Source organism: Tachyglossus aculeatus, chromosome 2 (genome assembly GCF_015852505.1).
Source record: "Tachyglossus aculeatus isolate mTacAcu1 chromosome 2, mTacAcu1.pri, whole genome shotgun sequence".
Taxonomy (NCBI): Eukaryota; Metazoa; Chordata; class Mammalia; order Monotremata; family Tachyglossidae; genus Tachyglossus; species Tachyglossus aculeatus.
The window spans coordinates 156,441,421-156,468,876 of record NC_052067.1 but is presented as its reverse complement, the minus strand read 5'-3'; the positions used below and the strand labels follow the sequence as shown (position 1 = coordinate 156,468,876).

General features: G+C 42.1%; 1 long non-coding RNA gene across 1 annotated transcript in view; it reads right to left on the bottom strand.

The window, feature by feature from the left end:
* Positions 1-25,506, bottom strand: part of LOC119920514 — a 35,975-nt gene extending 10,469 nt beyond the window's left edge. Inside the window, exons 1-3 of the long non-coding RNA XR_005448261.1 lie at positions 25,432-25,506; positions 21,317-21,513; positions 19,817-19,967 (exon numbers count right to left, since the gene is read on the bottom strand). This is a non-coding gene — a long non-coding RNA (uncharacterized LOC119920514). The remainder of the gene's footprint in view (positions 1-19,816; positions 19,968-21,316; positions 21,514-25,431) is intronic.
* Between the last annotated feature and the right edge of the window lie 1,950 nt (positions 25,507-27,456).

Below are 27,456 nucleotides of genomic sequence, written 5' to 3'. Positions count from 1 at the left end.
AGAGGATGTGGGCTCTAATCCAAACTCTGCAACTTGTCTGCTCTTTGACCTTGGGCAAGTCGCTTAACCTCTCTGTGCTTCATCTGTAAAATAGGGATTAAGACTGTGAGCCTCACATGGAACAACCTGATTGCCTTGTACCTACCCCAGCACTTAGAACAGTGCTCAGCACATAGTAAGTGCTTAACAAATACCATAATTATTATTATTAAACACTTAACAAATACCATCATTACTATTATTATGTCAGCTTGGCTCAAATCAAATGTGGTTTAATTGAAGAAAACTTCTTGAAGGAGGTGGAATTTAAGAACTTTTCCTGTGTTCCAGTTTCTTTGTTATGGGAAAGCTGAAAATCACTCAATAAATACTCAGACATATGATTAACAAGCCTGAGGGGCCCGGGGGAGAAAACAATTAGGATAAGAAATGAAGCAACGTGGCTCAGTGGAAAGACCACAGGCTTTGGACTCAGAGGTCATGGGTTCAAATCCCAACTCCGCCAATTGTCAGCTGTGTGACTTTGGGCAAGTCACTTAACTTCTATTTGCCTCAGTTCCCTCACCTGTAAAATGGGGATTAAGACTGTGAGCCCCCCGTGGGACAACCTTATCACCTTGTAACCTCCCCAGTGCTTAGAACAGTGCTTTGCACATAGTAAGCACATAATAAATGCCATTATTATTATTACAAGACGATATAAGTGGAGGGAGGAGGCCTGATGGCAAAATAATAATACCAATAATAATATCTATAAACTGTGTACTATGTGCCAAGCACTGTACTAAATGCTGGGGTAGGTTCAAAATCATTAGATCCCACATGGGGCACACAGTCTAAGTAGGAGGGAGATGACAGAAGTGCGGCACAGAGAAATTAAATGACCTGCCCAAAGTTACACAGCAGGTACATCATAGAAGGGGGTTAGAACTCAGGTTCTCTGGTTCCCAAACCCATACTCTTTCTGCTAACTCACCCTTCCCTAAGTCTATCACCAACAAGTAGCTGTTCAAAGCCCCCAAAGCTCCAGTCCCTGGAGAATGCCAATCTCTCAGTCGAGTTTGAATAAGAATAAGAATAATTGTGATATTTGAAGTGCTTACTCTTTAAAAATGGTCCCTGTCGCACATGGGGCTCACAGCCTAAGGGAAATGAAAAACAGGTACTAATCCCCATTTTATAGATGAGGAAACTGAGGTACAAAGAAGTAAGTAACACAAGGTCACCCAGCAGATGACCTCATCGTCTCTCTTACTCCATCCTCCTTTCTGTGTTCCTATGAACTTGAACCTATATGTCCTAAGCACCTGATATTTCCCCACCCTCTGCCCCACAGCCCGTATATACAGATTCTTACACGCTAACATTTCACTTTTTATTTTATTTTAATTTATTTTATTTTATTTATTTTATTTTAATTTATTTCATTGTATTTATTTTAATTTTAATTAATTAATTTATTTTAATGTCTGTGTCCCTCTCTAGTCTTTAAGTTCCTTGTGGGCAGGGACCATGTCTACCAACTCTATTGTGGTGTATCCTCCCAAGGACTCGGTATAGTACTCTGCACTCAGGAAGAGCCCAATAAATACTGCTGAATAGTTAATTAATTGATTGAGGATGGAGCCCACATTAGAACCCAGGTCTCCTGACTCCAGAAGTCTGTGCTTTTTCCACTAGGCCACCCGGTTTCTCTAATCGGTACAGTCCTTTTGTAGAAAAAAAAATAAAACACAGCACTGGCTTCTAAATATCTTATCATCATCATCATCATCATCAATCGTATTTATTGAGCGCTTACTGTGTGCAGAGCACTGTACTAAGCGTTTGGGAAGTACAAGTTGGCAACATATAGAGACAGTCCCTACCTAACGGTGGGCTCACAGTCTAAAAGGGGCCTCTCCTTTTGGATTGGGAGTCTATTAGGAGCCTAAGAGTATTTCTTCTGCAGTCTCTAAAAGTTTCATGAGGAGAGAGGTTAAACAAACAGTATGCCTAAAATGAGCTCTTGTGAAAGTCAGTAAGTATATCTCCAGCTCGGTGACCTTTCCTAGAAATGTTTGGACATGCTTTCTCTCTTCATCATCATAATAAATCAGGTCACTTCAAATGGACATTCTGCAGGCGGACTTCTCAGAAATCGCTTTTCAGTTCTAAGCAGGAGCACGTGACTTCACAGAGTGCACGCCAACCCCTTTAGAACTTCAAAGAAGAGATCCAGCCCATAAAATGCCTTGGAGAGGCAAGCCAAGCTGTCCAGCCACATTCATGAGTCTCCTGCGCTTTCCTTGAATGCTAGAAATAAAGCTGTTTTTATTTCAGAGAAGCAATGTGGCTTAGTGGAAAGAGCCCGGGCTTGGGAGTGAGGGGTTGTATAGTTTCTAATCCCGGCTCTGCCACTTGTCAGTTGTGTGACTTTGGGCAAGTCACTTAACTTCTCTGTGCCTCAGTCACCTCATCTGAAAAATGGGGATTAAGACTGTGAACCCCAAGTGGGACAACCTGATTACCTTGTATCTACCCCAGCGCTTAGAACAATGCTTGGCACATAGAAAGCACTTAACAAATACCATCACCATCATCATCATCATCATTTGGAACCTCCCAAATCAATTCAAACTCCTGACAAAACCAACCTCTCAGCACATAAGTTAAGAGTTGAACCCATCCACAAATCCTCACTTCCATCCGCATGACCAATTTGGCCCTTAGGATGAAACTAGGTATAGACACCCTAAGAAAGAATATCCATCTGGAAATATCCAGACCTCTTTTTTAATTGCTGTTCTGATGAAGATAATTGCACACTCCCTCTAGTTTTGGACTACAAGATGGGTTGGGGACTGTGTCCAATCCGATTATCTTCTATCAATGTGGGTCGGGATGTGTCTGTTCTAATAATAATAATAATTATTATTATTATTATTATTATTATTATGGTATTTGTTATACCATAACAAATAGCATAGTGCTTACTATGTGCCAAGCACTGTTCTAAGCACTGGGGTAGATATAAGATAATCAGGTTGTCCCACGTGGGGCTCGCAGTCTTAATCGACATTTTCCAGATAAGGTAACTGAGGCACAGAAAAGTTAAGTGGCTTGCCCAAGGTCACACAGCAGACAAGTGGCGAAGATGGGATTAGAACCCACATCCTCTGCCTCCCAAGCCCATGCTCCTTCCACTGAGCCACGCTGCTTCTCCCTGCTGCAACTGTTATATTGTACCCTCCCAAGCGCTTAGTACAGTGTTCCACACACAGTAAGTGCTCAATAAATACAACTGATTGATTGATTGATTCTATCTACTCCAGAAGTTACCACAATGCTTACATATAGTAAGCCCTTAATAAATAATAATAATTATTGTGTCATTTGTTAAGCACTTACTATGTGCCAAGCACCGTATTAAGCCTGGGGTAGATACAATATGAGCAGAGCAGCAATAATTGGTATCCCTCATGCAGCTCAAAGTCTATTTCAGGTGAGGAAACTGAGGCACAGAGAAGTTAAGTGACTTGCCACCCTCCCTCCTGCTAGTGAGGATGCTCACTCCCAGCACCATGCGGACATCCAGGGGTAAAAGTCACCCCAACAATCTCTGACACCACTTCGTCCCTGCCAAGACTTTGAGCCTATTTTGAATATTTGTTTGTGTTGTGTTCTAATGTTTCTTAACTCTGTTGCGTCTTGTCTCCCGTTGCAGATGAAGCAACTGAGGCACAGAGAAGTTAAGTGAGTTACCTCAGTTAACACTGCAGACAAGTGGCAAAGCCAAGATTTGAACTCAGGCCCCTCTGATTCCAAGGCCCATGCTCTTTCCATTATAACATGCAACTTCCCACCGGGCCAGACAGCTTCCCTAGCAGCTAAAAGCTCAGTCTGGTGTCTTTAGTGATTTATTGAGCAGAAACAGTACTGATCAGACCACATTATTAAGTTAATTTGAGAGATAAAGTAACCCAGAAAGGATAGGTATTTACTAAAAGTAGGGTCCTTGATATCCTGTCAATCTTTCCATAGCTCAGTTAACACCATAAAACACAATTACATAAGAAAATAAAAAGACTTCAATCAACCTGAGCTCTTGTCTCAGAAAAACTATTTGCACTTATAAATGAAAAAGAAAAGATTTTAGAGAGATTCCATCCCACCACTTTCTATTATTTCAGTAGAAAAAGAGGTAGACTGGAAGAATGAGCACTTAGATATCCCAGAGAACAATTTTGCCAAGGATGTGTACATAAATTGGAAGGACTTCAGAGAAAAGCAAAGAAGGTTAAGGGACTTCCAAAGAAAGATTAAAGGAGCTAAAATATGCATGATTTGGCTAAGTGATCAAAAATGAATACCAGACAAGTGTCCTCACATCTGAGAGGGAAGAGAGATAGGTAGATACAACAGAGCAGCGAAATCCTGGGATAACAACTTTGACGGAGAGTCAAGAAATCCTCTTTGTTGATGGAACAATCTCCCAAGGGAAATTGCGCTGGTTACCTCACAAACAGTTTTATCCTGTGAAGATCTAGGTTGGTTGCCATAAACTTAAGCAATACTGCTGAAAGTCCTCTGGGTTAGAACTACTCTCTCCCTCTAGACTGTAAGCTCACTGTGGGCAGGGAATGTGTCTGCTTACTGTTATATTGTACGCTCCCGTTTGCTTAGTACGGTGTTCTGCCCACATTCGGTGCTCAATAAATACGATTGAATGAATGAGTGAACTTCTAGAAACTGAAGAATAGCTCTGTCAATTGTGTTTAATGAGTACCTTGTCTTATGCCATTGAGTCGTTTCCAACCCATAGCGATACCACGGACACATCTCTCCCAGAGCGCCCCGCTCTCCATCTGCGAGCGTTCTGGTAGCATATCAATCAATCAATCAATCAATCGTATTTATTGAGTGCTTACTGTGTGCAGAGCACTGTACTAAGCACTTGGGAAGTACAAGTCGGCAAGACATAAGGACAGTCCCTACCCAACAGTGGGCTCACAGTCTAGGAGGGGGAGACAGAGAACAAAACCAAACATACTAACAAAATAAAATAAATAGAATAGACATGCACAAGATAAATAAATAAATAAATAATAAATACATAAATACATAAATACATACATAAATAGTAAATAAATAATAAATAAATACATAAATACATAAATACATACATAAATAGTAAATAAATAAATAAATAATAAATAAATAAATAAATAGTAAGTAAATGAATGAATGAATGAATGAATAAATAAATAAATAAATAAATGAATGAATAAATGAATAAATAAATAGTTCCCTTGGTCAAAATCTGGAAATGGTTTACCATTGCCTCCTTCCACACAGTCAACTTGAGTCTCCTCCCTTGACTCTCTCCCGGACCCCTGCTGCCCAGCACAGGTGAGTTTTGACTTTTAGCAGATTGCCTTCCACTCACTAGTCACTGCCCAAGCTAGGAATGGAATGGATATGCCTCTGCTTGGCTCTCCCTCAGCAGCGTGGCTCAGTGGAAAGAGCCTGGGCTTGGGAGTTAGAGGTCATGGGTTCTAATCCTAGCTCTGCCGCTTGTCAGCTGTGTGACTTTGGGCAAGTCACTTCCCTTCTCTGTGCCTCAGTTCCCTCATCTGTAAAATGGGGATTAAGACTGTGAGCCCCGCGTGGGACAAACTGATCACCTTGTATCCACCACAGCACTTAGAACAGTGCTTTGCACATAGTAAGCGCTTAACAAACACCATTATTATTATTATATTCGAGACTGGTAGAGTACTGGAAATTCTCCAGGTACGATCCTGAAAGGGGGAATGAGTACCTAGGATATACAAATGAGATAGTAGACATGATATCTAGAGGAGAATCAGACACTAAAATAATATTTAATAGCATATATTAAGCACTTACTATGTTCAAAGCACTGTTCTAAGCACTGGGGAGGTTACAAGATGATCAGGTTGTCCCACGTGGGGCTTGCAGTCTTAATCCCCATTTTACAGATGAGGTAACTGAGGCACAGAGAAGTTAAGTGACTTGCCCAAAGTCACACAGCTGACAAGTGGTGGAGCCGGGATTTGAACCCATGACCTCTTACTCCAAAGCCTGTGCTCTTTAACAACAATAATAATAATAATGACATTTATTAAGCACTTATTATGTGCAAAGCACTGTACTAAGCACTGGGGGGTTACAGGTTTGTCCCATGGGGGGCTCACAGTTTTCATCCCCATTTTACTGATGAGGGAACTGAGGCCCAGAGAAGTTAAGTGACTTGCCCAAAGTCCCACAGATGGAAATTGGTGGAGTGGGGATTTGAACCCATGACCTCTGACTCCAAAGCCCGTGCTCTTTCCACTGAGCCACGCTGAATAATTGAATAATTGATACAGAGAGTACTTTAGACTACTAGCTCCTTCTCTAGACTCTAAGCTTGTTGTGGTCAAGGAATGTTATATTGTGCTCTCCCAAGAGCTTAATACAGTGCTCTGCACAAAGTAAGCGCTCAGTAAATACGATTGACTGACTGACTCTAGGCCGTAAATCCTTCATCTGGATCATAAATTCCTCCTCTAGACGGCAAGCTCCTTGTGACAGGGAGCACATCAACCTATTCTTTTGTATTGTACTCTCTCAACCACTTAGTAGAGTGCTCAGCACTCAGTAAGTACTCAATAAATTCATTCATTCATTCATTCAATCGTATTTATTGAGTGCTTACTGTGTGCAGAGCACTGTACTAAGCACTTGGGAAGTACAAGTTGGATACCAGTGATTGATTGACCTAGGTACCTCAAAACAATTTCCCTTCATTACCAAAGAGAATTCAAGATTTTTGACCCTACAACATGCCAAATAAAGTCCATCTATTTCTTGAGGCTTTTGTCTAAGGATATATATTTCTAGCATTAGTCAGTGTCATAATTGGATGTGGAAATGTGCCCAGGCATATATTTTGAAAGGGACATTATATAAATTAAAATCAATTATCTTTAAAAGAATATTGATTCTACTGTTCCGAGTATATAGGTCCCTGGGAACAAGAGGTAACTCTGCCAATGAAAAGAGAAAAATTTGAGTTTGGCACAAAGTCATTGTCATTTGGAGGACATTTTTTGACCCCTGGAAAAGTAAGATATTGGAGTAAATCCTTTCAAATCAGTAACAATTGAAAGAAACCCTAGGGAGGCCAAAGAAAAAGTGATCATCATGTCTACCTTGCATTTGTTCTTTTATTCATTCGATTGTATTTAGTGAGCACTTACTATGTGCAGAACAGTGTACTAAGAACTTGAAAGAGTACAACAATAGACAAACTCCCTGCCCACAATGAGTTTACTGTCAGCTATGAATAGTGGACTAGTGGGAAAATCACATGCCTGAGAGCCAGGGGACTTAAGATTCTAATACCAGCTCCACCATGGACATGCCGTGTGATCTTGGGCAAATCACTTAACTTCTCTGGGCCTCAGTTTCCTAATCTGCAGAATGGGGATTCAATACCAGTTCTCCCTCCTATTTGATGGTGATGATGGTATTTGTTAAGTGCTTACTATGTGCCTGTTCCAAGCACTGGGGTAGATACAAGGTTATAGGGTTGTCGCAAGTGGGGCTCACAGTCTTAATTCCCATTTTACAGATGAGATAACTGAAGCACAGAGAAGTTAAGTGACTTGCCCAAAGTCACACAGTTGACAGGTGGTGGAGTCAGGATTAGAATCCATGACCTCTGATTTCCAAGCCCGTGCTCTTTCCACTAAGCCACACAGCTTCTCTATTTAGTCTCTAAGTCCCATATAGGACATGATTATCGTGTATCTGCCCTAGCCCTTAGTCCAGTGCTTGGCATATAGGAAGCACTCAACAAAAGCACAAGCCAGATCAATGTCATCATGATCAACTGCCTGTTCCCACCCCCTTTTGTGGGTGGAACCCAGAGCTAGGTGTTTAGGGAATGAACGGAGGAAATATAAAACAATCTCTCCCATGAGAACCTAAAAATCTAGTGGGAGAGGCAATCAGGCTTGGTCTGACAACTACACAAGAGTTAAAAGAATGTGATAATCGATATAATTCATCAACCCAGATCAGTAATTAAATCAGTTGCAAGCAAACAGGTAAATAAGGCAGTTAAAAGAGCAGCATGATCGTGTTGGAGTGAAGGGTATGGGAAGAAAATGACAAAAACTCCACTTCAAGGTTTGAGAAAGAAAATGGAGAGGACAAATGAGGTAAACTGAGAGGCTCCTGCTGCTGTCATTCCACTTCTCTTCTCCCACTTTATGTTGATTTATCTGCAGACGATTGTATGCTCACAATATTAAGGTATTTTCCCTTCAATATTTGAGCACATACCACACATTTATCCTCTAGCTTTCTCTACATCATCCACTTATCTCTCTCTGCACCATATATAGGACAGGGACTATGTCTGATCTATAAATCAATCAGTGGTATTTATTGAGCATTACTCTGTCCAGAGCAATCAATCAGTCAATCCATCAATCCATCAATGGCATTTATTGAGCATTTACCATGTGCAGAGTCCCGAAATAATAATAATAATTATGGTATTTGTTAAGCACTTACTATGTGCCAAGCACTGTTTTAAGCTCTGGTGTAGGTACAAGGTAATCAGGGTGTCCCACGTGGTGCTTACAGTCTTAATCCCCATTTTACAGATGAGGTAACTGAGGCATAGAGAAGTTGAGTGACTTACCCAAAGTCACATAACTGACAAGCAGCAGAGCCACTTTGCACATAGTAAGCGCTTAATAAATGCCATCATCATCATCATTAGGACCCACAACCTTTAACTCCCAAGCCCGTGTGCTTTCCACTAAGCCACACTGCTTCTCAGAGTTGGGTGACCCAGTGCCTGCCCACAAGGAGTTTACAGGCTATAGGGGGAGAAAAATATTAAAAAAATTATAGAGATAAAATGGTAGTATAAAAGAACATGTATTTAAGTGTTGTGGGACTGGAATGAGTGTCAGAGTGCTTAAAGGGTACACACCAAATGCATAGGCAATGCAGAGGGGAAAGTGAGTAGGGGAAATGAGGATTTGTCACAGTGAGAAGGTAACCTCAAGAGGAATGAAGAGTGTGAGCTAGGGTGTAGAAGGAGAAGAAAGTTATGAGAAGCAGTGTGGCTCAGTGGAAAGAGCCCGGGCTTTGGAGTCAGAGGTCAGGGGTTCAAATCCCGACTCCGCCAACTGTCAGCTGTGTGACTTTGGGAAACTCACTTAACTTCTCTGTGCCTCAGTGACCTCATCTATAAAATGGGGATTAAGACGGTGAGCCCCCCGTGGGACAACCTGATCACCGTGTAACCTCCCCAATGCTTAGAAGTGCTTTGCACATAGCAAGTGTTTAAGAAAAGCCATCATCATCATCATCAGCAGCATTGATAAGTAGCTGGGAGAGAGGCAATTGTGTAACTTAAATCGAATGATAATAATAATAATGATGGCATTTATTAAGCGCTTAATACATGCAAAGCACTGTTCTAAGTGCTGGGGAGGTTACAAGGTGATCAGGTTGTCCCACAGGGAGCTCACAGTCAATCCCCATTTTACAGATGAGGGAACTGAGGCACAGAGAAGTTAAGTGACTTGCCCAAAGTCACACAGCTGACAAGTGGTGGAGCCGGGATTTGAACCCACGGCCACTGCCTCCAAAGCCCGGGCTCTTTCCACTGAGCCACGCTCAGGAGTTTCTAATGGGAGAGGCAATAAGGCTTGGTCTGACAACTACACAAGAGTTAAAAGAATGTGATAATCGATATAATTCATCAACCCAGATGAGTAATTAAATCAGTAGCAAGCAAGCAGGTAAATACTTAAGGCATTTAAAAGAACAGCATGATTGTGCTGGAGTGGATGGTATGGGAAGAAAATGACAAAAACCCCACTTCAAGGTTTGAGAAAGAAAATGGAGAGGACAAATGAGGTAAACTTACCCAAGATCACACACAAGGGAAAAATGGGTAGCTGCTCGAAGGCTTTTGAGGACTGGAGAGATCAATCAATCAATCGTATTTATTGAGCACTTACTGTGTGCAGAGCACTGTACTAAGCGCTTGGGAAGTACAAGTTGGCAACATATAGAGACAGTCCCTACCCAACAGTGGGCTCACGGTCTAAAAGATGAGTGCAGCATGTCGTTTTAGAAAGGTCTGGGAACTGATAGGAGTGGATCAGCTCCCCAAGGGGGTCAATGGAAAGTGAGAAGAAAGGGGGATTATTTATTGATATTTAGGTCTGCATCCCCTTCTAGTCTGTAAATTCGTTGTGGGCAGGGAATGTGTCTGTTGTATTGTTGTGATGTACTCTCCCAAACGCTTAGTACAGTGCTCTGCACACAGCAAGTGCTCAATAAATAAGATTGGCTGACTGACTGAAGGAGCCACCATAGTGGTAAGAAGGCAAGCAAGAGAGAACTGTGTCCGAAGGGTCAAGCTTCCTATTTCCTGGAGAAGAGAGGGCATCTAGATGTCTTTGATTATAGATCAATCATGATTCCTTGGGGTGACTTCCAGCCGGAGAATCCACACACCCCAGCCCCTCATATTAAGGGAGAAGACTGGAGAGGTCACTCTTATGGTACTTGATATGGTAGTTATTAAATTCTTGCTATGTGACAAACACTGTTCTAAGCACTGGGGCACCGTTCTAAGTACTCTGGTCCATTCCCATTCATTCATTTAATCGAATTTATTGAGCTCTTACTGTGTAACAACAGTAACAACAATTGTATTACTTGTTAAGCGCTTACTGTGTGTCATTCATTCAATCGTATTTATTGAGCGCTTACTGTGTGCAGAGCACTGTACTTGGGAAGTACAAGTTGGCAGCATAAAGAGATGGTCCCTACCCAACAATGGGCTCACAGTCTAGAAGTGTCAGGAACTATACTTAGCTCTGGGGTGGACACAAGCAAATTGGGTTGGAATTAGTCCCTGTCCCGTATGAGGCTCACAGTCTTAATCCCATTTTACAGATGAGATCAAATGAGGCCCAGAGAAATGAAGCAACTTGCCCAAGGCCACACAGTCGAACAGTGGCGGAGCAGGGATTTGAACCCATGGCCTACTGACTTTTAGGCCCATGCTCTATCCACCATGCCATGCTGCTTCCCCTAAGCGCATGACAGACACATTCCCTGCCCACAGCGAGCTCACGGTCTAGAGCGGGAGGCTGACATTAATGTAAAGAAAGAAATTCCAGATGTATACGGAAGTGCTTTTCCCCTGCTGCTGCCCCTACTTGCCTCCCTTCCCAACTTCTGCCCTACCATTTGGGCCGATGAGTAGGAGGATGGCCTAGTGGGATGCGCACGGGACTGGGATTCAGAAGACCTGAGTTCTAATCCCAGCGTCTTCCACTAACCTGCTCTGGGACTTTGGGTAAGTCACTTAACTTCTCTGGGCCTCGGTTTCCTCATTTGTAAAATGAGGATTAAATCCTATTCCCTCCTACTTGGACTGTGAGCTCCAGGTGGACAGGGATTGAGTCCTGCCTGATTATCTTGTAGCTACCTCAGTGCTTGGTGCAGTGTTTGGCACATTGGAAGTGCTTTACAAGTACCACAATTATCAAGCAGAGTGGCTCAGTGGAAAGAGCACGGGCTTTGGAGTCAGAGGTCATGGGTTCATATCACGCTCCGCAACTGTCAGCTGTGTGACTCTGGGCAAGTCATTTAACTTCTCTGGGCATCTGGGTACCTCACCTGTAAAACGGGGGTTAAGACTGTGAGCCCCCCGTGGGACAACCTGATCACCTTGTAACCTCCCCAGCTCTCAAAACAGTGCTTTGCACACAGTAAGCGCTTAATAAATTCTATTTTATTATTATTATTATTATTATTATTATTATTATTAAATTCATGTGAGAAAAATTTCACTTGTTGTTCCCCCCAAAAAGAGATTGGCCAAGTCAAAATCTCTTCAGATCACTGTTCTAAGCACTTGGAATAATAATAATAGTGGTATTTGTTAAGCATTTACTATATGCCAGGCACAGCACTAAGCGCTAGGGTTGGTGCAAGCTAAGCAGGTTGGAGATAGTTCATGCCGCAAATGTGATTCACAGTCTTAATCCCCATTTCACAGATGAGGTAACTGAGGCACAGAGAAGTTAAGTGACTTGCCCAAGGTCACACAGCTGACATGGAAGAGTACAATAGAGTAAGAAATGATCCCTGCCTTCAAAACACATACAAATCTAGCGATCTGACCTGATCATGTTGTATCTACCACAGTGCGATCTTATCTGAGAGTATTTATCTACCACAGATAACAAAGTTATTATTATTCACTCTCTTTGAAACTTCCAAGGTTACTTTTATCTCTGAAATAGCCACAGCAGAAATAAAAAAAAAAGGCGGGACCTTTCTGAAACAATGAAATATCCCCTCTCCCCACCCTCTGGAAGCTTCTGATGGCTCCTAGAACAGGAAAGCAGCCTCCTCTCCCTTTGGACCTAACTACCCACTTGAAACAGGAGTAAAAATTGGTCATGACGGGGAAGAAATCCTTTGAAAAATGGAAAACTCACCCAAGTGAGAAGAACAGGAAGTCCATAGGAATGTCAAGAGAGATGTAAAATGGAAATTGGGTGAGTCAAAAAGGAATTTGAAGAGTGTCTTGGCAAGCGTTGCCCAAGTTAATAATAAGTCTTTAAAAGTATCAAAAGCAGGAAGTTGGCTAGGGAATCAGTGAGGCCATTTTGTGATCAGGTTGGGAAAGAAATAGCTGGACAGTATGATGAATTTTTTAGATCAGCCTTTATTGAGAAAGATGTTCTGGAATGCCAACGTTTCTATTGGGTTTTGGAGCAGTAAAACGAAAGGAATCAGATCAAATGGTGATGACCACCCAGGGCATCAGTCCAAATTGAAACATTAGCTGTAAACGAATACTAGGCCCAGAGAGCAGCTGACCAAAAGTTCTGATGGAATTCAGCATGGAAGTTGTAGAACTCCAGGCTTTCTATCACTTAGGGTTCCCGTGACAGTTTTTTTTTAATTTGTTTTATGCTATTTGTTAAATGACTACTACATTCCAGGCACTGTACTAAGCACTGGGGTAGATACAAGTTAATCAGGGTGGACACGGTCCATGTCCCACATGGGGCTCACAATCTTAATCCCCATTTTATAGATGAGGTAACTGAGGCACAGAGAAGTTACGTGACTTGCCCAAGGTCCCGGAGCAGAGAAGTGGCAGATCCAGTTTTAGAAGGACTCCCAGGACCTTGCTCTATCCACTAAGCCACACTGCTTCTGTTTTAGCCCTTCCTATCCCTAACTACACCATTTATCCATCACCCTTTGGGACTGAGTCTGATCTGATTATCTTATTTCTAATCCAGCATTTAGCCAAGTGCTTGACACATAGTAAGCACTTAACAAATGCCGCAATTATTTTTATTATGGACCTTCTCTGGATAGGAAGTCACCTCTGCAGTCAGGGCTCCTTTAGCTCTAGATCCATTATTTTTTCTTTAATCCAATCCTTACTCTTATGATTTTATAGAGAAACAGTGTAGCCTAATGGCTAGATCTTGGGCCTGGGAGCCCTTAGTACAGCTCCAAGCTGTACTAAGTACAACTTAGTACTTCAAGCGCTTAGTACAGTGCTCTGCACACAGTAAGCACTCAATAAATATGATTGATTGATTGATTGATTGGGAGTCAGAAGGACCTAGTTCTAATAGCTCCACAACTTGTTTGCAATATGACCTCATTCAACCATTCAATCATTTATTGAGCACTTACTGTGTGCAGAGCACTGTACTAAGTGACTGGGAGAGCACAATACAACAATAAGCACACTCCCAGCCCACAATTGAGTTTACAGTCTAGAGAGGTGGAGACAGACATTAATATAAAGAAATAAATGACAGATATGTACACAAGTGCTGTGGGGCTGGGAGGCGGGGAAGATCAAAGGGAGCAAGTCAGGGTGACTTGGGGGTGGGAGAAGAGGAAAGGGGGTATAGTCAGACAAGTCCTTGGACCTCAGACAAGTCACTTCACTTATTTGTGCCTCAGTTACCTCATCTGTAAAATGGGGATTTTACAGATGACACAGGAACTGTGTTTTGTTTTGTTGTCAGTCTCCCCCTTCTAGACTGGAAGCCAGATGTTGGGTAGGGACCATCTCTATCTGTTGCCGATTTGTACTTCCCAAGCGCTTAGTCCAGTGCTCTGCACACTGTAAGTGCTCAATAAATATTAATGAATGAATGACCAACCCAATTTGCTTGTGTCTTACCCGGCACTTAGTACAGTGCCTGGCACATACTAAGTGCTTAACAACTGCCACAATTATTATGATTATATGACTATAAGAATAAGGCACTTTCAACTAAAGTCTTGTCTTTCTTTCTAAATACAATATATAGTACTTCACCTTAGGGAAATTCTAAATCTAATGTGCCAGGTCACAACCTTTAAAATGAATGTCTCTGCCCTCTACTAAATTTCGTTCTCCTAGTTGGAGAACAGGGGCTCTGGGGAGAAAGGAAGCTCTAGGTGTCGTTTTGAATATTCTAGAAGATTTTGAATCCAGAAGGGGATGCTGCTTCTACAGACACCAATGCAGACTGGAATGTAATTTACTTATGGACAATAGCCTGGTTCCAAACAGTACCCCATCAAGGTTAGTCTAAGACAAACTCCTGACTCTCTGCTTCAAGGCTGTCCATCAGCTCGCCCCCTCCTACCTCACCTCCCTTCTCTCCTTCTCCAGCCCAGCCCGCACCCTCCGCTCCTCACTGTGCCTCGTTCTCGCCTGTCCCGCCGTCGACCCCCGGCCCACGTCCTTCCCCTGGCCTGGAATGCCCTCCCTCCACATATCTGCCAAACTAGCTCTCTTCCTCCCTTCAAAGCCCTACTGAGAGCTCACCTCCTCCAGGAGCTCTTCCCAGACTGAGCCCCCTTTTTTCTTTCCTCCTCCCCATCCCCCCACCCTACCTCCTTGCCCTCCCCACAGCACTTGTATATATTTGTACAGATTTGTTACTCTATTTATTTTACTTGTACATATTTACTATTCTATGTATTTTGTTAATGCTGTGCATATAGCTGTAATTCTATTTGTTCTGACTATTTTGACACCTGTCTATATGTTTTGCTTTGTTGTCTGTCTCCCCCTTCTAGACTGTGAACCCGTTGTTGGGTAGGGACCGTCTCTATATGTTGCTGACTTGTACTTCTCAAGAGCTTAGTACAGTGCTCTGCACACTGTAAGCGCTCAATAAATACGATTGAATGAATAAATGAATGAATTAATTAATTAATGAAAGTGACTCCGACAGTGGTAACAGAATGTCTAAAGGAGTGTTGCATTTTCCTTTTTGTCATCCTAACAATTGCATAACTACAGTCTATTCAAAATGCATAATGTAAAAAAGCACACCGTTTGGAAGAACTAGATGTCTATATATAGATCATTGCAATTACAAATGACAAACTCCAACTTACATTTTTCTAGCAAAAATGGAGCTTGTGAGAGCCTATTTAGAACACTTCTAATGACAAAAATCTAAGGGAAAGACTTGATGAATTGCTAAAATATATAGGAATCTTGGAGGTAGAAATAATCATCATAATGGTTATTAAGTTCTTATTATGTGCCAAGACTGCTATGTCCTGGGTGAGATGCAAGATAACCAAATAATGATGGCATTTGTTAAGCACGTATTATGTGTCAAGCACTATTCTGAAGCACTGGAGTAGAAACAAGCTATTCAGGTTGGACACAGTCCATGTCCCACATGGGGCTCACAGTCTTAATCTCCATTTTACAGATGAGGTAAGTGAGGCACAGAAAAATTGAGTCACTTGCCTGAGGTCACACAGCAGACAAGTGGCAGAACCGACATTAGAACCTAGGTCCTTCTGACTCCCAGAAACATGCTCTATCCACTAGGTGAAAGCATGAAGGTTAATTTTACTATCTACCTGGTCCTTATACCTTCTGTCGACCACGAGGTAAACGGAAAGACAGTATCTGCTGCACTCTTTTCTTTTTTCCTCTGACTATTCCTTCCCACAGTGGTTGTGTAAGTATCGGATAAATTATATTTGATGATGATGACCCACAAAAAAAAAAGAAAAGGCGTAAATGGTTGAGCACATTCCATTGTGAATTCAAATGCTAACTTTGAACTGTGTATGGTCATTATGCAGAAGAGGGTTTATAATTCATGCTCATTTTGAAGGTATATTCATTCAATTGTATTTATTGAGCACTTACTGTGTGCAAAGCAGGGTACTGAGCATTCCATGTTGGACATGTTGCCAACTTGAACTTCCCAAGCGCTTAGTACTGTGCTCTGCACACAGTAAGCGCTCAATAAATACGATTGATGATGATGATGATGATGACTAACAGAGATTACAGACAAGGGTTCAAGTGTTTTCAGTTGTCATTTTCAAGGAATGGGATGATGAAGCTGTCTTGCATCTTCCCTCGACAATTTCAATAGCTTCCCGTACTGTGCTAGGCCAATACTTCATGGTTCATCGGCAACCTCTCTGCCAATGAACTAAATGTACCAATTTGAAATCTGTTTCCACTGTTAAATTAGGTAGTGAGCCACGGAAGTATACAAGTTAGGCATGCAAATGTGGTTTTTGCTGACATGATATTGCAGGCTGCTCTGAAATTGGGTCCTAAGATAAATGGATTTTCCTCAAGCTATTGAGACTATTCATTCGCTTTCACACTGCACTTGATTTTTCAAATAAATAGTAAAAGTTAAATCAGTTGAAACTACATTGCCCTCTACTGGAAAATGTTGGAATATTGAGGAAATTACTTTGATGAAATTTTGATGTTTAATAACCCATTTTCAAATTACAATACATCCACATTTGTCTACTGTTGTTACTGTACATGAGTAAGCACATTTTATTTAGATATCCATAAAAGAAAAGTAGATAGTCTGTTGACACCTACAACTTTGTATCTTTATTCAGAGACACTCCTTTAGTTAACAACTTTCCAGGAGAAATTTCCAAAGTGGATTTTTTGTTCACTCTTAATCAATCAGTGGTATTTATTGAGTGCTTACTGTGTGCAGAGCACTGACCTAGAGTCTTGAAAGTACGAGAGCTCTTGAGAGCTCTTGCATTGGTAGACACAATTCCTTGCCCTCAAGGAGCTTACAGTCAAAAAGGGGACATAAGCATTTAAAAAAAATAATAATAATATTATTATTGTTATAAATAATTATGGTAATTGTCAATTATTCACTCTCTACCAAATACAAAGTACTGGGGTAGTTACAAGATACTCAGGTTGGACACATCCCTGTCTCACAGGGGGCTCCCAATCTAAGTAGGAGGAGTAGGATGTGATCCCCATTTAACAGATGGGGAAGCTGAGGCACTGAGAAGAAGTACTTGCCCAAGGTAACACAGAAGAAAAGTGGCAGAGACATGATTAGAATCCAGGTTCTCTGACTTCCAGGCGTATGCTCTTTCCACAAGACCATGCTGCTTATAGTTACAGAGAGGAGGTATGGAGGAGTATAAGACTATGTACATAATAATAATGATGGCATTTATTAAGCACTTACTATGTGCCAAGCACTGTTCTAAGCGTTGGGGAGGTTACAAGGTGATCAGGTTGTCCCACAGGGGGCTCACAGTCTTAATCCCCATTTTACAGTTGAGGTAACTGAGGCACAGACAAGTTAAGTGAATTGCCAAAAGCCACACAGCTGAAAATTGGCAAACTGGGGATTTGAACCCATGACCTCTGACTCCAAAGCCTGGCTTCTTTCCACTGAGCCACGCTGCTTCTCTGCTCTGGGGCTGGAGGTGGGGTGAGCAAAGACCCAAATCCATGCTCATGGTTCAGTGGAAAGAGCCCGGGCTTTGGAGTCAGAGGTCATGAGTTCAAATCCTGCCTCCGCCACTTGTCAGCTGTGTGACTTTGGGCAAGTCACTTCACTTCTCTGTGTCTCAGTGACCTCATCTGTAAAATGGGGATTAAGACTGTGAGCACCCCGTGAGACAACATGATCACCTTGTAACCGCCCCGGCGCTTAGAACAGTGCTTTGCACATAGTAAGTGCTTAATAAATGTCATCATCATCATCATCATCATTATCACAGAACGGGGGGAGAAAGGTTGACTACAGTTCTCTGACAACCTTACATTTAATTAGAGGACCGCAAAAGCTTTCCAAATATTATTTAACCAAGTTTCCTAACCTCTACAAGGAGGCCTGTACTGTTTACTGCTGTTGTTGTTATTGTTAATGGTGTTTATCAAGGGCTTACTGTGCTCCAGGCTCTGTACTAAGCACTGGGATAGATGCAAGCTAATCAGGTTGGATACAGTCCCTGTACCACATGGGGCTCACAGACTAAATCCCCATTTTAAAAATGAGGAAACTGACTCACCAAGAAGTGAAGTGACTTACCCAAGGTCATACAGCAAACAAGTGGCAGAGCTGGGTTTAGAATCCAGATCCTTCTGATTTCCAGGCCCATGCTCTAGCTTAAGGCCACCCTGCATCTCTGGGCCCATTTTTTTAATATAGCATTTATTAAACACTTACTATGTGCAAAGCACTGTTCTAAGTGCTGGGGAGGTTACAAGGTAATCAAGTTGTCCCACGGGGGGCTCACAGTCTTAATCCCCATTTTACAGATGAGGTAACTGAGGCACAGAGAAGTTAAGTGATTTGCCCAAAGTCACACAGCTGACAATTGGTGGAGTGGGATTTGAACCCATGACCTCTGACTCCAAAGCCTGGGCTGTTTCCACTGAGCCATCAGCTGTATTCACTTCTGACTCAGAAAATGGTTGGTACCTAATAGCAATGAGACACTACCTGGTGCTTAGCGGCACAGAGCGCGGCTGAAATTTCTTAAGACTGTTTCAGTTTACTATTTTGGTGGAAATATGGAATATTAAAAATAATAATAATAATGATGATAATGGCATTTGTTAAGCGCTTACTATGTGCAAAGCACTCTTCTAAGAGCTGGGGAGGATATAAGGTGATCAGGTTGTCCCACGTGGGGCTCACAGTCTTCATCCAGTGTGGCTCAGTGGAAAGAGCATGGGCTTTGGAGTCAGAGGCCATGGGTTCAAATCCCGGCTCTGCCACTTGTCAGCTGTGTGACCTTGGGAAAGTCACTTAACTTCTCTGGGCCTCAGTTCCCTCATCTGTAAAATGGGGATTAAGACTGTGAGCCCCACGTGGTACAACCTGATCGCCTTGTATCTCCCCAGTGCTTAGAACAGTGCTTTGCACATAGTAAGTGCTTAACAAATACCATAATTATTATTATCCCCATTTTCCAGATGAGGTAACCGAGGCACAGAGAAGTTAAGTGACTAGCCCAAAGTCACACCAGTTGACAAGCAGCAGAGCTGGGATTAGAACCTCTGACTACCAAGCCCATGCTCTTTCCACTGAGCCAAGCTAATCCCATGTCAGTGACTCCAATTATGTAATTTCATCACAAAAGTAGGGTCTCCAGGTCCCCATTACCCCATATACCATATATACCATATATACCATATTAGGATATTAGCTGAGGATCGACTGACTCAGAAAAGGGTTTCATTGAATCACCAACTTGGGCACCGCTGAAATTTTTCAACCCAGGACTGTATGTAACCTGTCCTTACTTGTGATTTCTGGAAGAGTGTTATCGCAAGGGGTTGAGACGTGCAGACAAGTAGCGTGAGTGGCAATATCCCTTTAGGCCAATTTCATTTGCTGGAATCTCTTCCTAAACACACCTCAACTAATCCTTTCAGGAGGTGTCATCATATGTTTCCACTTTGACTAATACTTACGCGATAGAGTATCTTTCATCCTACAGGATCCTTGTCCAGAATGTATCTTAGGAGCTCCACGTGTGATCTTATCCGGGCTCTCGGTGAAGTCAGGTAGAATTGCACGGGGCCGGCAGGATAGGTCAAGAAATTTGAACCGCAATTTATGGTGCTAGAAATGAATCAGGAACACAAGCTTTCCCCCTTCTAGAATGTAAGCCCACTGTTGGGTAGGGACCGTCTCTATATGTTGCCAACTTGTACTTCCCAAGCACTTAGTACAGTGCTCTGCACACAGTAAGCGCTCAATAAATACGATTGAATGAATGAAAGCTTTCTGTTAAACATTATGCGGTCAGAGGCAATAAGGATACTGGATGCTCTTACACCTTTAGAAGAAACAAAAAAAGGACCGTGGCTTGGTGGATAGACCATGGGCCTGGCAGTCAAAGGAGCTGGGTTCTAATCCCCCCTCTGCCACTTGTCTGCTGTGTGACCTTGGGCAAGTCACTTAATCTCTCTGTGCTTCAGTTACCTCATCTGTAAAATGGGAATTAAGAGTGTGAGCCCTATATGGGACATTGACTGTGTCCAACCTGATTAGCTTGTACCCCAGTGCTTAGTGCAGTGGCTGGGCCATAGTGAGAGCTTAACAAATACTATTAAAAAAAAATGAATCACGTTTTCCTCCTAGAAGTTTGTAGCTATAGGGAACCTGATTTCTGACGTGAATAGCTGCAATGTGAAAATAAGCTTCTAGTCTAATACTGGCTATTGAATGCTGGTAACATGGTCAGTGGAGGTCTCTGGTCACTGTCTCCTCTGAAATCCTAAATAAGGTACAGCTGAAACAACTCACTGCTCACCCATCAATCAATTGCAAATGCCAGAATTTGGATTCTGGAACTTCGTTTATTTTGTGGCTGCAAAAAGAGAATTGGGTTTTAATCATGTGAGTGGGTATATTTATCAGTTCTCTTTAGAACCTCGTTCTTCTAATTCACATACATACGTTGTGATTCCCAAAAGCTCTTTTCCCAATTAAAGCCTATTCCTAAAACATAGAAAATCAGCTACGCAGTTTTGATTGAATTGATGAATATAAAATGGATAATTGATAGCAATTTCATTACAATTTAGTGGTAACATTCATTCCATCTTAAGTGTTCATGAATAAATGCTGTTAATGTTCATGAGGAGAAATTTGATTTAGAAGGATAAATACATACTCTTTGCTATTTTAGAAATTGCTAAAATTGTTTCTGCCAAAGGTCATTAATGTCTTTTCCGGATCTAAGAAAATATGACTGATCTTAGGTCATCACCTACTGACTGCTTCTTTGTTAAAGGATCTTTTGAAATTGCTTCTAATAAAAATAGTTATGCTATCTGACATTGCTTTTTTCTTACTTAATTCTAGGGGATATAGGGTGGCCACTTTGCATGCTCATCAGAATGTCTGTACTCGTGGAAATACGTAATTCAGCTCCTGGAAGCATGACGTTTCCTGGGGGTACACACCTTTGTAGAGTAAATGAGGTCTCATTTTCATCATTTCTTCTCTGAATCAGGGTGTGACGCTTCATCAGGAGCATGAGATAGAGAGCAAGCTCACTCTGATTTGCACGTCTTCCCTTCTGACCGCAGAGTTTCTTTGAGCCAGGGCATTTAGCTGTAAACTGAAGTCAATGTGCCGGTCTTTGGTGATGGCTCATTTCCTGCACGAAACACAGATGCAAAAATGTAGCTCCCCTCCAGTCCAGATTTTGCAATATTTTCTCATGCAAAAATTCATTTTCACATTAGAATGTGCAATCAATTCTGTTTACAAACAGTTTCAAAATGATGCCAATCCATTTAAGACTAAAATTTTACCCTCAAGCTGTATCATTCCCTAAAAAATCACAGTGGCCCAAATTCTTTGCCCAAACATACGATTTCCAAGCACTTCCTATAGTGCTCTACACACATAGGTGATCGGTCAATTAACTGATCAATCAATTGTATTTCTCAAGTGCTTAATGTTCTCAGAGGACTATACTATACTAAGCATGTATACTCCTCTGTATAATTGATGTATGTATAATTGACGAGTGCAGTTTGCACCTCGCATAAGCAATGTGTTCAATTTAATACCCTTCAGCACATTGCTTCCTGTGATCACAACTAGCCAGATAGGCTTCAAGCATAGACCAAATGTTGGTGAGATGTCTACTAAGAACAAGAAGACAATTGAACTGTAATTGGTAGATTAAGGCCATTATTCCGGTCAACAAGCACAGTGTAAAGGCTAGGGGGAAACTCCTGTCATTGCTACATGCTGCTAGCCAAAAGGACGACAGAAACAGCCCAGGCAAGAGGAGATCTTTTAGCGGGATGCTCATGCTAGTCTAAGACCGAACTCCGACTGAATACCGATGGAGATTAATTATCCCGCAGTAGGAAATCCTCATCATCCCTGGGTTGGAGGGCTTAAATGGTGTCAGCTATCTCATCGCCCCTGGGTTGTGGGGCTTAACAGAAGCAGGATCCGTTGAGATTGATGCTTTGTGCATGCTAATAATTTTTTAATGTAATACTGAATTTCGTGGTTTGTTCTGTCGGTAAATTTGAGTCACAACTCCCACCTCCCCGCCCATCCCCGTCCTTAATTAGCCTTAATGGGACACAACAACAGTAAAATAAGAATTCTCATCCCTGCCCTCCAGGAGGTTAAAATCTCAATACACAGTAATGATTGACTGACCGATTCAATTACCAAATGGGGCTAATACATTAGTATAATGTAGACGACCATGCTCAGTTCTATTCTATTCTATTCTGTTACTATTATATTTATTTTGTTAATGATGTGCATCTAACCTTATCTCTATTCTGATGACTTGACATTGGTCCATATGTTTTGTTTTGTTGTCTGTCTCCCCCTTCTAGACTGTGAGCCCGTTGTTGTGTAGGGACCATCTCAATACGTTGCCAGCTTGTACTTCCCAAGCACTTAATACAGTGCTCTGCACACAGTAAGTGCTCAATAAATACGATTAAATGAATGAATAAATGACTGTGTAAAGGACATAGTCTTGGGCCTGGGGAAAGACCGTAGTTCCAGCCTGTAAGGTAAGGTAACTTGTCTAAGATCAGAGTTTTTCTTCAGTCAAAAAGGCTTCACAATGCCTATCTTATTCGATTTACCTGTTGATTTATTGCTTCTTGATTTATTTGTGTTTATTATTTATATTTACTCTCATGGTCCTTCCACCCTGTGTACTCTTTGATTCATGGCTTCTTGCATGCCCTGTTACTCTGTGAGCTCTTTCAGGGAAGGAAACATGCCTTTTACCTCTTACTTGTGTCCCCAGCTGCCAGTATTGTATTGAGTATTCACCTCTCCAAAGGGATGTATTTTATTGCTCTCGCAAATCCTGTCTTTGCCAATATAACAGTCGGGATTTCATCCACTCAAAGATGATTTACAATGATTTATGACAGGAGAGTACCACTAATAAAATGGAAATGGATTGTGAGTGCAAGCCATCTCCATGCATATAATAATAATAATAATAATGTTTTTTTTCAAGTGCTTACTATGTGCCAAGCACTGTTCTAAACACTGGGGTAATAATAATAATAATAATAATAATAATAATAATGATAATAATAATAAAATGGCATTTATTAAGTGCTTACTATGTGCAAAGCACTGTTCTAAGCACTGGGGAGGTTACAAGGAGATAGGTTGTCCCACAGGGGGCTCACAGTCTTAATCTCCATTTTACAGATGAGGGAACTGAAGCCCAGAGAAGTTAAGTGACTTGCCCAAAGTCACACAGCTGACAATCGGCAGAGCCAGGATTCGAACCCATGACCCCTGACTCCAAAGCCCATGCTGTTTCCACTGAGCCACAATGGGGTAAATATGAGGTGATCAGGTAGTCCCACGTGGGGCTCACAGTCTTAATCACCATTTTACAGATAAGGTAACTGAGGGACAGAGAAGGTAAGTGGCTTGCCCAAGGTCACACAGAAGACAAGTGGCGGTGCCAGGATTAGAACCCTCATCCTCTGACTCCCAAGTCTGTGCTTTTGTCACTAAACCATGCCTCTTCTCATAGAACCACCCTCCAGACTGTAAACTCATTGTGGGCAGGGAATGTGTCTGTTATTGTGTTTTATTCTTCCAAGTGCTTAGTACAGTGTCCTGCATGCAAAAAGTGCTGAAAAACTATGATTGATTGATCAGAGCACAACATTAAACTGGAAATGACCTCAAGTGTTTTGTTTGTTCAGCGCATGGTGTGGTGGATAGAGCACAGGCCTGTGAGTCTGAAGATCATGGTTCTAATCCCAGCTCTGCCACTTGTCTGCTGTGTGACCTTGGGCAAGTCACTTCACTTCTCTGGGCCTTAGTTCCCTCATCTGCAGAATAATAATAATAATAATAATAATAATAATAATAATAATAATAATAATGGCATTTGTTAAGCGCTTACTACGTGCAAAGCACTGTTCTAAGCGCTGGGGGGATACAAGTTGATTACGTTGTCCCACGTGGGGCTCACAGTCTTAATCCCCATTTTACAGATTAATGAGAATTAAGACTGTGAGCCCCATGTGGGAGCTCACTGTGGGAAGGGAATGTGCCCATTTATGTAATGTACTGTACTTTCCCAAGCGCTTAGTACTGTGCTTTGCGCACAGTAAGCATTCAATAAATATGACTGAATGAATGAATGATATGGACCGTGTATCCATACTTTGTATCTATTCAGGGCTTAGAACTGTTCCCGGCAAATAGTAAACAGAAGCAGTGTGGCTTAGTAACAAGAACCCAGGTTTGGGAGTCAGAGGTCATGGGTTCAAATCCTGGATCCGCTGCTTGTCAGCTGTGTGGTTTTGGGCAAGTCACTTAACTTCTCTGTACCTCAATTACCTCATCTGTAAAATGGGGGTTAAGATTGTGAGCCCCACATGGGACAACCTGATCAGTGCTTTGCACACAGTAAGCGCTTAACAAATACCAAAATTATTATTATTATAGTAAGCACTTAACAAGGACCATAATAATTATTATTATTACTTTTAAAATACCATAAAAAGTGCCTTAAGGGTATGAATCCAAGTTCAAGGGTGACACAGAAGGGAGAAGGAATAGGTGAAGTGAGGGGTTAGCCAGGGAAGGCCTCTTTACATGAATAGACTGCTGCTCACCCAGGGTAATTTCCATCCATAGCTGCACCCCTCAATAATCCTGCAGCACCAATCAATCAATCAATCAATCAATCGTATTTATTGAGCGCTTACTATGTGCAGAGCACTGTACTAAGCGCTTGGGAAGTACAAATTGGCATCACATAGAGACAGTCCCTACCCAACAGTGGGCTCACAGTCTAAAAGGGGGGCTCACAGTCTAAAAGGGGATATCATCTTTGAGTACACAGGATAGCTATTCATATCTCTCTACATAGATGACCGTATACACACTTGTCAACTATTTGTCAGTCTACACTTGACAGGTTCTCAATTAATGGGAAGCGTGATGTTGATAATGCTTCCAAAGGAAATGAAAGTTCTAGGAGTAGGACAAGTATGTTAGAACAAAGTGAAACAGTGACCCTCCCATGAAATTAAGTAGCACTTACATCACTCTGGAAGTGTCCCAAGTAGACTGGAACTCCTTCACCTACCAAACAATGTCTTCGTTATTTATCACCAAACAGCATGAGAAGCAGCATGGCCTAATGGAGAGAGCTCGGCCACTTTTCTGCTGTGTGACCTTGAGTCAGTCATTTAACTTCTCTAGGCCTCGTTACCTCATCTGTAAAATGGGAGTTAAGACTGTGAGCCCCATGTGGGACGGGGACCGTGTCCAAACCAATTGACTTGGACTTACCCCAACTCTTAATATAGTGCCTGGCACATAGTAAGTGCTTAACCAATATGACAATCATTATTATTATTATTATTACTATTAAGTGCTTTCCTAGACTATATTCCAATTATAGCAACTGGATTTTTCCAACTACAAGCACCTTGATTAACTATGCTGCCTTGCTCATCAAAGCTCAACTGGATAAAAAATACAGAAAGGAATTAATCCAATGCACACCACACTTAATAACCAAGGTATGTACTTAGTGCTTACTATGTGCCAAGCACTATTCTAAGTGAGAACAGTGTTTTAAGTGCTCTGAGTCTTCTAAGTGAGAAGTGAGTTGAGAAGCACTGTGGCTTAGTGGGCAAGAGCCCAGACTTGGGAGTCAGAGGTCATGGGTTCTAATCTCAGCTCTGCCGCTTGTCAGCTGTGAGACCTTGGGGAAGTCACTTAACTTCTCTGTGCCTCAGTTAACTCATCTGGAAAATGAGGATGAAGACTGTGAGCCCCACATGGGACAACCTGATTACCTTGTGTCTACCCCAGTGCTTAGAACAGTGCTTGGCACACAGTAAGCACTTTAATAAATACTAACATTACTATTATTATTTTTATTCTAAGCACTAGGGTAGATACAAGCTAATCTTCAGAAGCAATTGGAAAAGAATTATTACCTGCATTCTTCACCTCCTAAGAGTGCTGGACCTATCTGGTAGGTGGCTGTGTATTGAGGTTGAAACCTTGGTGGATACTGCTACTACCTGGAACCTGGGCAGAGGAAAAAACCAGAAGCCTAGAGTTTACAAAGCGGCATAGGAATGGCTTGGGGAAATGGCAAAATGCCGCTGTAAGGGAATGGTTATCTGTCTCATTCCTCTCTATCATCCCTCAGGGATCAGCCTTTCTTTCCCTGTATCTGCACCCCTAGTGAATACATTATTTGCTTTCTGTAAATGGTAAATAATACCAGCAATGATATAGATTCTGTCGGTTCTCCCTGAGGGAAGTGGAGGCAGATCAGAAGCAGAGGCTCAAGACTTGAAATTTTCACAGTCACAAAAATTTCATATGCCATCAGCCTTTGGAAGCCTTTGGAGAAGAAAACGGAGCTTTTTCCACAACCCCGCTAAAGAGATTCTCAAAGCCAAGATTCACCAGCATATAAGGTCAGCTAAGAGGAGTGAGAGAAATACCACAAACCACTGTGGTATTTGTTAAGCCCTTAATAGGTGCCAGACACTGCACTAAATACTGGGTGGTTGGGAGCAAATCAGGTTGGACATAATCCTGTCCCACCTGGAGTTCACAGTCTCAATCCCCATTTTACAGATGAGGGAACTGAGGCACAGAGAAGTGAAATGACTTGCCCAAGGTCACACAGCAGACAAGTTGGGGTCCCGGGAGTAGAACCCATGTCCTTCTGACCCCCAGCCTGTACTCTATCCACTATGCCACACTGCTTCTCCACTTCTTATCACTCCCCCAGATGGCCCCATTCCAAACCAACGTTCCTACTGCTCTAGTCTATCTCCCACAATTTCAGGGGACTCCCCAAAACCAAGTGAAAGCAATTTCCAAGGCAGTGCTGGGCCCCAAGCAATGTCAGCACTCAGTGACAGTCAGATTCACTCCGCTCTAAAACAACTATGACGGCATTATGTCCTTGCCCATTCAGAGTAGGGCCCAGCAATAAGGTCATCTTGGCATCCACACACCTTCTTCAACACTGGTAGCATGGCCAATTGGACCCTACGGTTTGAGTGGTTGCTGGTAGGCAGGACCCAGAGAAAGT